Source organism: Coturnix japonica, chromosome 5, assembly GCF_001577835.2.
Source record: "Coturnix japonica isolate 7356 chromosome 5, Coturnix japonica 2.1, whole genome shotgun sequence".
NCBI classification, from domain to species: domain Eukaryota; kingdom Metazoa; phylum Chordata; class Aves; order Galliformes; family Phasianidae; genus Coturnix; species Coturnix japonica.
Window position 1 is genome coordinate 17480123 of NC_029520.1, and position 12416 is coordinate 17492538.

At 37.6% G+C, this 12416-nt stretch overlaps 1 long non-coding RNA gene across 1 annotated transcript; it reads left to right on the top strand.

Moving 5' to 3' along the window:
- The first annotated feature begins 842 nt into the window (after positions 1–842).
- LOC116653519 lies at positions 843–5995 on the top strand. The gene is made up of 2 exons (XR_004307550.1): positions 843–990; positions 5864–5995. It is a non-coding gene; the product is annotated as an uncharacterized LOC116653519 (long non-coding RNA).
- Positions 5996–12416: the final 6421 nt, after the last annotated feature.

Genomic DNA, 12416 nt, shown 5'->3' on the forward strand with positions numbered 1-12416 from the left:
TATTCAGGATACATTGATGAAAGCAAGTAATTCACAGGAGAGCAAATAACCATTAAGTCTACTAGTTTTTGGGCAGGGAAAACCATATTTTCATTCTCCCCTTTAATGAACTGTTGAAGGACTAGTCTATACTTGGATGGCTGTAATTATTCCTCCCATCTTATGAGACTCTGTATTTCATGCTCACAGAATCGTGTCTTGTAAGCGTAAGGGCAGTACGAATATAAGGAATCAGCCTTTGAAACTGCCAACCAAATAGATGCTAAATGCTTAGCAGAATTCTGCTGTCCTTCTAGCATTTTTTTAATTTTTTTTTTTTAATCTTTGTGCCTTTTTTTTTTTTTTTTTTTTTTTTTAAGGCTGATTAAGTCTGTTAGTAGAAGCATTAGTGCTAAAATGATAGAGGATAAGCACACAAGAAGTAGTTTGTGTTGTGGACCATGATGGACTGGACTCCCTTTTTTTGAGACCTAAAACAACTCAGGCACCAGGATCTCTGTGCTAGCTAGAAATGAGCATGGAAAGCTGCATCAGGACAGAGCACTGGCACTGCAGAGTTGCACTGCAGCTTTTATTCTTGAATCTTAGTTATGGGCTGACGTTACTTAGACTAGACTTCATGCTGCTGTTGACATGAACAATCATTGGCAATGCACAGTGGCAATGCATCGTTATTGTACACCTTCATAGCTGAATAGTGTCTTTGCCTTCTGAGAAAATTCTTTCGACCAAACACAACTGTGCTGCCCCAGCTCCAGTTCTGCATGGTTCCATAGAGGATGACACAATGTGGTCCTATATTCCAAAATTCTGTGATGTGATGAGGTCAGTCAGAGCCCAGACACTGCTGTGGAAGCTGCCAGACTGAAGCCCTTGCGCTGAAAAGTCTGGGTTCTGATGGGCTGAAAATGCAGCATATAAGGCATGCAAACAAATGCAGTGCTTAGAATTGGAGAGGACAGAAGCCTGGTGGTGCTGACCATATAAATGGTGGGAAATCCAATTCTCATCACTAATATAAGTAGAATTCAGAGGTCTTGAGAACCACAGGCTTGTTTGTGATCAGATCTAATCTCCTCCAACACTGTGGGTAGCCACACATTTTACAGCTGTTCACCTGCCAAGAAATTATTGCAGCCAAGACTCAACAGAGGTGACTCTTGGCACTGTGTTCATCATCCTTGGCCTTGTGGTAATTAATCCACCTGGTGATGGCTGCAGCTGAACCTTTACATTCATTTAACAGATCTTTGCTGAATTCCTGGTTGAAGATGAAGTGCTGATGTGTGGAAAGAAGGATACAGTACTTATTAGCCTTTTGATGGCTAATACCATGTATCTGCATTATCATCTATGACAGCTACATGTGGAATATTATCCATTATCTTTTGAAGGTGTTTTAGAGGGTGCTGGGGTGAGATGGTGAACAGTTGTTTCAAGCTCATTGGGAGATAGAAACTAGAAACTACTTGTTTCTGGTAGGGAGACCCCAAAACCTGAAGAACCCATGCTGTTTGTGAATGTCCTGCTGAGGTGCTGAAGTGATGCTTCCAGAGCAAGATAGTGTGAATATTTAGTCAGTTAATTCCTGTGGTCATTCTGAAAGACTCTGTCACAGAAAAGTGTAGGTGCAACCTTGGGTCTCTGTCTATCAGATGGGAGCAGCATAAACTTGCCAACATTGTGAGAAAAAGTAGATAAATATATCAATTAATATTAAAAAACTCCACTATGAAAACAGATGTGTTCTTTGTACATAATCTTCATAAATATTTGCCACAGAGTAGCTCAGATATTTATAACAGTGCTGCCCTTTCACTTCAGAATAGAAGTATTATTTTATAACAGAACGTAAATGTAAAATAATTTAAAAATAGGAATTGGAATTATTACAAGTCGCAATTTACTGTTAAAGACATCAGATTTATTATTTCTGAGTGACCTGATTCTCCTCATTTAAAGCTGTAAATTTGTTATCTTGAGTTTCATCTCCCCCACAGCAGTTGTAGTGTGGGTGACTTAGCTGCTGTGATCTTTGTTGCATATAAATGCATTAATGAATGTGGATCAAATTATTTTTAATATGGCAGACTCACCAAAATTGGCACAATACTAATGACATTCAAAAGCAATACTGCTAGGAGATCAATGGCAGATGTTTCTTTCCTCCAAGACTTTTTTATAGTAGCTGTTCTCGTACAATTGAAATTCTCTGGTAAATTACAATTCATCGTGGTTTTATAGAACAATTTTCCCCCTGGGTATCCCTGAGTTCTTATGGAGTCTCACTAAGTATCTTAGTTATTTACAGTGTTCATCAATGCAAGTGATAGCAAAATAGCATTCCAAAACATGATTCACAATGTTATTGCTCTTAAAATAATGTTTTTGCAGTTTTTGATGAGCTGATTTTCCTCTGTACATCTAAATTAATGTGTATCAAAACATTGCAGGTGAAATTTACTCAAAAACTATATTCTCTGGAAATCTTAGAAGCCCATTTCTTTCCCTAGGAATAAGAATGCTGTTGATGTTGTAAAATTCTTCTGCTGTATTTATAAGGTGATTATATTCAAATTCCTCAACAAATCTTTAGCATACGGTGCATTTAGCTGTGCTTAATTCACAGCTTGTGGAGTCTTAGAAAATATACTTAAGAAAGCAGCAACAAAAGTTAATACTTAAGACATAGAGTGACTATAATAACAACTGGGACAATAAAGCATGTGAAAAGATGACATATGCTATCTGTCATAAATAAGTGAGCCTTCAGAGCACCTTCTAAGAAATCAGTACTGTGGAGGCAGCCTCATGGTTTTATTATGAAATTATTCATATCTATCTCCATTCTTGAGACTTAATTTTGCTGTACGCTTTAAGGTTCTACTATCCATCATGAATTATTTTAATGCAGGACTTTGCTCTATAAATTTAGAAGAGGAAAAAAGAAATATTGTGTGTTCTACATTATATGTTTGATTCCATCTTGAAATTTATAGGTGAAACATGGGAAGTGATTAGTAACTGGTAATAAATTAAAAGGATCACCGTAGTTTTAAAGAACACAGATTTGGCAGAATGTGTATTATTACTGTCACAAAGTTAGAAGGAAAATCTGTGACCAGATCCAAACTTTTTTCATGCGTGTATCAGGGTTTAAAAGCTGCATCTGCAGTTTAGGGGAGGATGAGGATTTTGTTCATGATTTCCAGTGTGTAACTCTTTATTTCTCTGATATATCATTGCACAGAAAGGCATGTCTCCATAGATTTGGGATTGGACAGAGAGAGATATCCTGTTAGTAACTAAAATCAGGGATTTTCAACAGCTAAATTTGTGCACCTCTGGCTACTTCTGAGTCTTTTGCAGCCTAAGAAAGTAGTAGAAAAATAAAAGGTTAAAACGTTCGGATTTGTAGTTACTCTTCTAATTGTGATTTTCTCTGACAGTATAGAAATATTTGTAAGTAATAACTGTACTAAAATACTTGCACATTCACTCTCAGATAAGGGAATCTGATAACAGTTTTTTTTGTTGTTGGTTTTTTTTGGATGTTTCTAAATCAAAGGTATCAAAAAGAACATCAGGTAAAAAGAAAATAGAATATGAAGCAGAGATAAGAAACTAACTAATTTCAGATCTACTAATATTATGTTCTGGTTCTAGTAAGACAAACTGCTGATAAAAAGTAAACTAGAAATAGATTTGGAAGGCTAAATCCAAGATGAAACTTGGGATGATTATTTGTTGGAAGTGTGTGTGTGCATATTTAACTCTCACTAAACCATATCTCATAGCACCTCACTTGAACGCTGCCAGGGATGGCAACTTCACCACCTCCCTTGGCAGCTATTCCAGTGCCTTACCACTGTCTGAGAGAATAAGTTCCTTCCTATGTCTAATCTAAGACTCTTCTGGTATAACTTGGAGATATTTCCTTGGGTCCTGTTTGTTGCCTGGAAGAAGAGGCCAAACCCCTCCTCATCACAACCTCCCTCCAGGAAGTTGTAAAGTGCAATGAGGTCTCTCCTGAGCCTCCTCTTCTCCAGGCTAAACAATCCCAGCAACCTGAGCCGCTCCTCATAAGACTTGTGCTACAGACCCCTCTCCAGTTTCATCGCCCTTCTCTGGTCACGTTCCAGCGCCTCAATGGTCTTTCTTGTAGTTAGGAGCCCCGAAACTGAACACAATACTCACGATGCGGCGTCACCAGAGCTGAGTACAGGGGGATGATCACCTCTCTGCACCTGCTGATCACACTATTTCTAGTATAGGACAGGATGCCATTGGCCCTCTTGGCCACCTGGGCACACTGTCAGCTCATGTTCAGCTGAATAACGACCAACACCCCAAGTTCCTTTCCTCTTCACAGTCATGAAGCCACTCAGCCCCAAGCCTATAGCGCTGCATGGGGTTATTGTGGCTAAAGTGCAGGACCCAGCACTTGGCCTTGTTGAACCTCATCCCATTCACCTCAGCCCAGCAATCCTGACTATCTAGATCCCTCTGAATGGCCTCCCTACCCTCAGGCAGATTGACACTACCTCCCAGCTTGGTGTAATCTGCAAACTTACTGAGGGTGCAGTCAATCCCCTCATCTAGGTCATCAGTGAAGATATCAAACAAGATGGGCAGTAATGGGTCTCCAGCTGGACTTAACTCCATTAACCACTTGAGCACAGCCCTCAAGCCAGTCCCTTAACCAATGGAAGGTATACCTGTCCAGGCTATGGGCAGCCAGATTCCCCAGGAGAATACTGTGAGAGACCATGTCAAAGGCTTTGCTGAAGTCTAGGTAGACTACATCAACAGGCTTCTCCTCATCTACCAGTCTGGTCACCCAGTTGTAGAAGGAATGAGGTTGGTCAAGTATGACCTACCTTTCATGAATCTGCGCTAGCTGGGCCTGATCCCCTGGATGCCATGCACATGCTGTGTGATCTCACCCAAGACGATTTGTTCCATAACTTTCTCTGGTTCAAAGGTCAGGCTGACAGGCCTTTTGCCCTCATACACACGTATCCTAAAAGATTCAGCACCCTTTCTGTAGGAATCTACTATAAAGCAGCATCTGGGTAAATAAAATTTTGCGGGTATGGACTTGGGTATGTTGTTACATTCCAAGTTAATCATAGAATCATAAAACCAATCATAGAATCACAAAATATTTTGGGTATGAAGAAACCTTAAGTACCTTCAATCCAATTCCAAGACCCCTACCTGGCCTTGAATGTCTCATAAAGTTAAATTTTAAACTGACTGTGTATGTCATCCTCTTTTAACCTCCTGACAGAGACAGAAGGAGAATATAGACTGTTGACCTTTACTTTTTGTAAAATTTTCTTGGCTCTACTCACAATAAACATCAGCCAGATTTTGTACCCATCATTTTGGTGAATACATGTGTAATGCTCCTCTTCAATGAAATTGTGTGAACCATTCTTCTAGAGATGAGCTGGCAGCCAGCCAGCTCTTGCCAGCAGTCAGTGCCAGAGGCTCAGTGCCTTCTTCAGTCCCATGGGAGGAACTACAGAAGCAGCTGTGTTGTGACTCCAGCTGAATGGGTTGATGGCCATTGATGTTTTCTAATATGCCTTAAAAAGGGAATTTTAGGTAACTAATGGTCAGTTAGTGCAATAAAAATAGCATAAGATAAAAACATTCTTCTCTTCCAATGTAAAAAAAAAAAGTATGAATATTTTAAACTGATTGTTGAATGTCAAAATACAAACCATTAGGGGGACCCCCAGTGATACAGAAATGGGTATAAAGCAGAAACACTGCAGTATTCTTAACTTACTTTTGATATAACTATATCCAGAGCAGTTAATCTTACATTTTTAATCAATTTTTCATTTCACAGTTTTATTTTTGGAAGCAGAGCTGCAGTCCTGTGGAGCCATCACTCCTGTGCTGTTGAGTGACCTCTTGGATTTTCTTCGCCATAACAAAAATCATAACTAGTAAATGTGTCATATTATTTGCTACTGACTGATATGTAGCTGTTATGCATGTTTTTATACAGATGAAAGTCTTGATATTGTATCACATAGTAAGCTGATAGAGAAATAACTCCCCTTGCCTGAATAACATGTGTTGTTTGCTGGAGATCAGAGCCAAACATTCTGCAGAGTCAGTGTGGCCCTTCGGCTCACACCAACACAACATGCTCAGCCCAGCACAGGCCGGCACCAGGGCCAGGAATCAGTACCAGTGACTAAGAATTAGCAAGTCCGAGGATTAAATTCCATATATACTGGGAAAAGGGAATTCAGACCAAAGAACTTCTAACTTCCTAGAAAGAAAAACTACTTGAAAGGCTTATGATGCAGTCTAGGCAGTTCAGCCCAGAAGTTGCAAGAAGGTCACTCTTTGAAGGACACAAAGATTTCTACTGCTTGTCAGCTGCTTTTCTTCCTCCTAGTAGTTGCAAAACTGATACTTGTCAAAGTTCCTGTTAAGACTAGGCATGCAAGCCACCTTTCAATAGAGATTATAATGTATAATATTGTCAGTTCTAGTTATATGGCTAAACTATTGTTTGGATATTCACATTTTGCTGTTGAGTTAAATTTCCTCTGGTGCTCCTTCTGGAAATTCTGAGCTAAACCTAATTGTCTACTTCATTAGATCAATACTTCATAGATAAATTTACTGAAATTAGTGGCATCCAACAGACTTGATGGATGTGGATTATCATTTTCTACCTATCCTTTCTGTTCTGATGTGACTTAAACTATTAATGAGCTACTAAAAAATTGTAGTGTCTCCATAACTTTGTTGATACTTCAAGTTTTATTGGATATTCTTACCTTAATTCACTACTAGAGAGAGGCATCAAACTTTCATGTTTGTCTTTAGAAGCATTATAGACCTCATAGATCAAAACCTCAGACAGAATTCTAGTTACTAAAAACACGAGATGTTCAATAGGCAAAAAGATCATGAATGGGGAACTAACTCAAAGTTTTTCTATATGCACAATCAGAAAGAGGAGGAGTAGCTAAATTTACTAATATTGATAACTAAAGAACATCATGATTTTGTGTGTGTGTGTGTGTGTGTTATATTTTTAAGATGTAACCCGCTGCAAAGTGTGTATGTTCACTTTAAGTGTTGAGATATTTTGGCAGAGGATTTTTACATACACATCTAATAAATGTAGTATCAAATACTTTCATTCTGAAAAATGCTTGGCAGCTTTTCATATTTAGTAAGGCAAGAAACTCACAGATTTAACTTGTTTAACATCAAAAAATGAGTGGATTTGAGATACAGGTATTAGCTACAACTGCATCTGTAAGGAGAAAACACTGTCATAGAGAAAGCACTGTCTAGGCTAAAAAATGATGCTGATAGAGGAAAAAAATGATTGTAAAACCAGGTATGATGAACTTTGGATGTGAGAAGGTTTCTAAGCATTAAAGTAATGATGCTTCCTAGCAGAGTAGAAAAGGAAAAAATCAGAACTGATTCAAGGAGGAGCACAAACAGCAAGGATTCCTAGAGAGCTTAGCCCAGCTAGGCTAGGCCTCAACATCCCAGTGGTAGCTGCAAGCAGCTGGAGATGGCTGGGAAAGGATAATGTCTTTTTATATGACATGGTTACCCTCAAGAGTGGTGATGGCAGGCAGAGCTCAATCCCACTCAACCATGTGTTCTGAAGAGCACTCATTCTCTCACTTTTGAGGACTTGAGTATATTCACAATAATACTGTGTCTTTGGAATGTTCTCAAAGGCTTCAGTAGAAGTCAGGTACCTAATGAAAATTACTATGGAAAATCAGTGAGTACTCCAGAGTTCATTTTCATAGAATCACAGAATAATTTAGGTTGGAAGGGACCTTTAAGATCATCTAGCTCCAACCCTCCTGCTATAGGCAAGGACACCTATATGCAGAGACACTCTGTCCCTTAAGTTACCTTTCCCCCTTAGCTTACTCCTAGCTGTGATGAATTTGAGAGTGGTTTCATGTAGTAGTGGTTGCATTTTACATTCATATTATGCATGCTGAGATGACTGTGCTATGTACTACCTTCTCTTTGTACTCATTTAGACTACTCCATTCTGAAGCTTATTATTGAAAATTCTTTTCCTCCTTCCTGCCTCCCAAATGGAGTATATTTGAATAGCTTATTATTAAAAACACAGGTTTAGTTTGACTATATTTCCAAAAAATAAAAATAAAAATAAAAAATAAAAATAAAAATAAAAATGAAAATAAAAATAAAAAATAAAAATAAAAATGGGGGACAAATCACCTTTTCAAAACACAGTGATGGTTATTACTATTGTTGTAAATCCATTTCCCAACTGCTTTGAAATTACATAACCACTGCCAGTTGCAGTGAGAGGAGTGACTTGAAGGTATGAGATATCATTGCACTGCCAATGGTTTTTTGTTTCATATTGCTGTGCTGGCATGGATTCAGCAGGTACATAAAATACAATGTTCCAATCCATTTCACCTTCCATGCTGGACTGAGATATGTACATGTTCACTCTCTACACTTGCTGCCTGTTCTCAGTGAGAGAGTCAGAGCTCATGTTGATGTGTAATCTTGAGCTTCTTTTATGAGCTTAGCTGGAACGCTGCTGGGTATCTTTCTTTATTGCATCTACTTGAAACTTGGCTTGCAAAATCAGAAGATTTTCCTGGCTGCGCGGATGATTACCTTACTTTAGGTAAAATCTCAAATACCCTGATGTATCTTACATAGGTTCTTCCAATATCTCTTTTATTTATTTATTTATTTATTTAATCTTTTTACCACATTTGCCCTTTTATTTCTGCACATTGGCTAATGGTAGATTAGTTTTTATGACTGCATAGTGGCTAGTCTGTCTTTAATTCTGTTTCTTTTTGAATTTGTCTATGCTGCCTCTAAAGAACCACAAGAGAAGAAATAAAGATACTTGCACAATTCAGATCCTGAGAAGAGCCTGTGCTATCAAGAGAGAAAAATAGAGAGCAAATTCCAACAAATATAACAGCAAATATAAATTATGGATGAAGGAGCAGTTTGCTTGGCTGCACTGAGCCACAGTGGTTTCTTGGAACATCTAGTAAAGTATTTTAGAAGACTGCAAGATCTTCACCTTCTTGTTTTTACCCCTTAAAAACAGAAATTAGAAACAGACCATAACAGATTAAATCCTGAATGAAGCAGAAAATCTAAATTTTGTTACAGAAGTCTATACTGATTATTGATCTAAATGAAATCTCAAATTTAACCTGCTTAACTTTCATTGACTGAACCTAATTTTGAGTGAGCCTTTGGACTGACTCTTTGTTATTTTGTACCTCTGTGCTCTTTTTAGAAGACATTAGGTTTGATGGATAACAGCATACTAAATAGCCTATATTCTTACAGAAACGGAATGCCTTGAAGACATGAATAAATTTGTTCTTCACAGGTGTCTTCCACTCTTATCTTACACATATGAAAAAGAAGTACACAACTATTGAACAAATTTCTCAAGGTCACGTGGAATTTTGAAATTGAGCTGCTTTTCTTAATCCCGTTTGAGATTTTTGATGACATTATTGATCTTTCTGTTTGTTTTCTTCTGGTAAGATACTTAGAAACAATTTTTTAAAAAGCTAGGATGAAATTTAAAAAACAATTTTCAAAGGTGTTGTTTGTTATTAAGTGTCATCGGGATGTTCCGCTTCCTCAGCAGCCCAAAACAGTTTTTCATTTCATTGCAGCCTGATCAATAGTACGTTACTAAACAAACACTACTTGTAATTAGAAGGAAGTAGGGGGATTTGATACCTGTCTTACAAGTACAGACATAACATTTTTCAATCTCTGATGCTTTTGACTGGCTTTTTGAATGTAGAAGCCACACTGACCTTACATATATTTGGTGTTTCAAACACAAGTAATCTCCAAGATATATCACTATTGTGCACTTATTTATTAGTAGGCTTTTGTTTTTAATATTCCTTTCACTGACTTTTAAAGCTTACAGATACACATTATTGAAAATGAATTTTTATTCCTTCTTAATGTATTATTCTGTTTGGTTTAGGAATTCAAAATTTTTGCGTTCACTACTAATACTAGAGAATTGGATTTTGCTGTTTTCCTAAATGAACCAGATCATCATCTGAGTTTCTTTCATGTGACTACCTTATAAATGATCTCTTCTATTTGTGTTAATTGAGAGAAGAGACAGTGATAATGGAAAAAATATGGCAAAGAGCACTTCAGATATGTCATGGTAAAAGATGACAAGCATTACATTAACATTTAGAGAAGAAGTAAGATATGACACAAATGACCTAAAGAAAGTTCTGCTACTCAAGATCAGTAGTTGCTTATACTTACATTTACAACAGCAGACTAGAGTTTGGTAGAAGTCCCTTAAATCAAGTGAAGTCAGATTCCTTTTGAGTTCAGTGACTTTTGGATCATGTCCTAAAATGTTTTGTTTGCTGAGTTGCAATCCAAAAATTTCAAACTCTGTGCTGGAAATGCCTGTACTGCACTGATGATGTTGATAAATCACTTGTCAAAATAAGATGTGGTAAAGTTTCCAAGGCTCATAAGAGTACTTCATCCAAAAAGTCTATTGGGATAGGCTGTCAGTGTCAATCCAGCCAAATTCCATGAACTATTGTCCACTTCTGTATTTGATGGAAAGGGAATCCCAACAATCTTTCCATTTTCCTTCTCGCCATTGTGGTATGAGCTGTTCATTCGTTTACTTGTGATGGCTGAGGCTATATTGATCTTCACAACTTATCAGACATTGACATGTGTAGTCCTTGGCTATCAGCCAAACATCCACCTAGACTCTCACTCACTCCCAACACCTGCACAATGGATAGGGAGAACAAATAAAGTATGCAAGAAGACCTGCACATCAAGATACTGGCAGATCTATGAGGAAAGGAAAGGCAGTGCCCCACAAATGAAGCAAAAAGAGGAATTTATTCACTTCTTCCCATCTGCAGACAGATGTTCAGCCACCACCTAGAAAGCAAGGCCTCAGCATACTTAACAATTGCTTGTGAAGACAAATGCAGTTATCATCACTGTTCAGATTTTATCCTCTTTTCATTTTTATTGCTGAGCATGGCATTGAACAATATGGAATATTTATTTATTAAGTACTCATCTCACCCTCCCTACCCTTTGATTACTCCCAGTCTGCTTCCAGAGGAGGGATGGAGGACAGGACATGAAATAGTCTCAGTGCTGTGCTAACACTCTTCAATCATGGCCAAACCAAGGTGGCACTGGGGAGTCCTCAATATGCTTTAGTTCTATAACTAACAGCACAACATCATACAGGCTGCTAGGAAGAGAGGCAACTCCACTCCAGTTACAACTAGCACATGTGTTTATTCCATTCAGAAGTATGCTAGTAAATTTTATGAACATCTTATATAAAACTTTTTTTCTTCCAAATTTCAGTATTGTATTGATCGCTTGAAAATTCACTTGAGGATTTTGAATTCTAAGGATGAGAGGTAGTGGTCTTAAGTTGCCAGGGAAGATTCAGTTTGGATATTAGCAAAATTTCTTCTCAGGAGTGATAATGCATTGGAACAGGCTACCCAGGGAGGTCTATGTAGGTTATCAGGAAAGGTGAAGATATGGCAGAGTGACAAGGACTAGTGGGTACAGTGGTGATAGATTAATAGCTGACTACAAGACCTAGAGGTCTTTTCCAATCTCAATGAATCTATGATTCTATGATTTTATATTCAGTATCATTGGCAAATGCCAACTAATCTTGTACAATTATTTTCTAGATCCTAGGTTAAAACTACTCTTCCTTAAATATCATTATTGCTTAATAAATTGCATACTTTCCTTTTGAACAATATTAAATAATTACCCTTCAGAACTGCAAGAGAGGGACTATTCACATTACGTGTAATGCCTTATGAAATACTAATTGATGGTTTTGTGCAGTGTCTCGGTGGAATAATTGCTTGTTTTGTGCAATACTTTCACTGAACAAATGCTTATTCTTTACATTTTTTATTTGGAAAATAATTATCCTTCCGCAGTAATATTTTCAGAAAGATTTCTGTTTAGCAGTAGTTGGACCATGATCCGTAAGATCTACAAGATTTATTTGCCGAACCATGAGCAGCATGGCCACCATTTCTACTTTTTGTGGCTTTGTGCAAATCACTTTCTTGAATTCCCTTTTTAGATGATTCATGCTTGCTGTTTTTCTGCTGTTGAGATTTGCCACATTCTATCCAAACTAGTGTTATTGTGCTCTTTGGAGCTGTTATAGTTTCCATGGAAATAAACAGGAGGTGTGACTTGCAGAGCCTTCTATGTTATTACAGAAGCTTAAATGTTAGCATGACGTTTTGTATGACTGTTCTGCAAGTGAAGGGAGCACACAACCGGACTTCCATTCTGTTTTTTGATAGGTTATT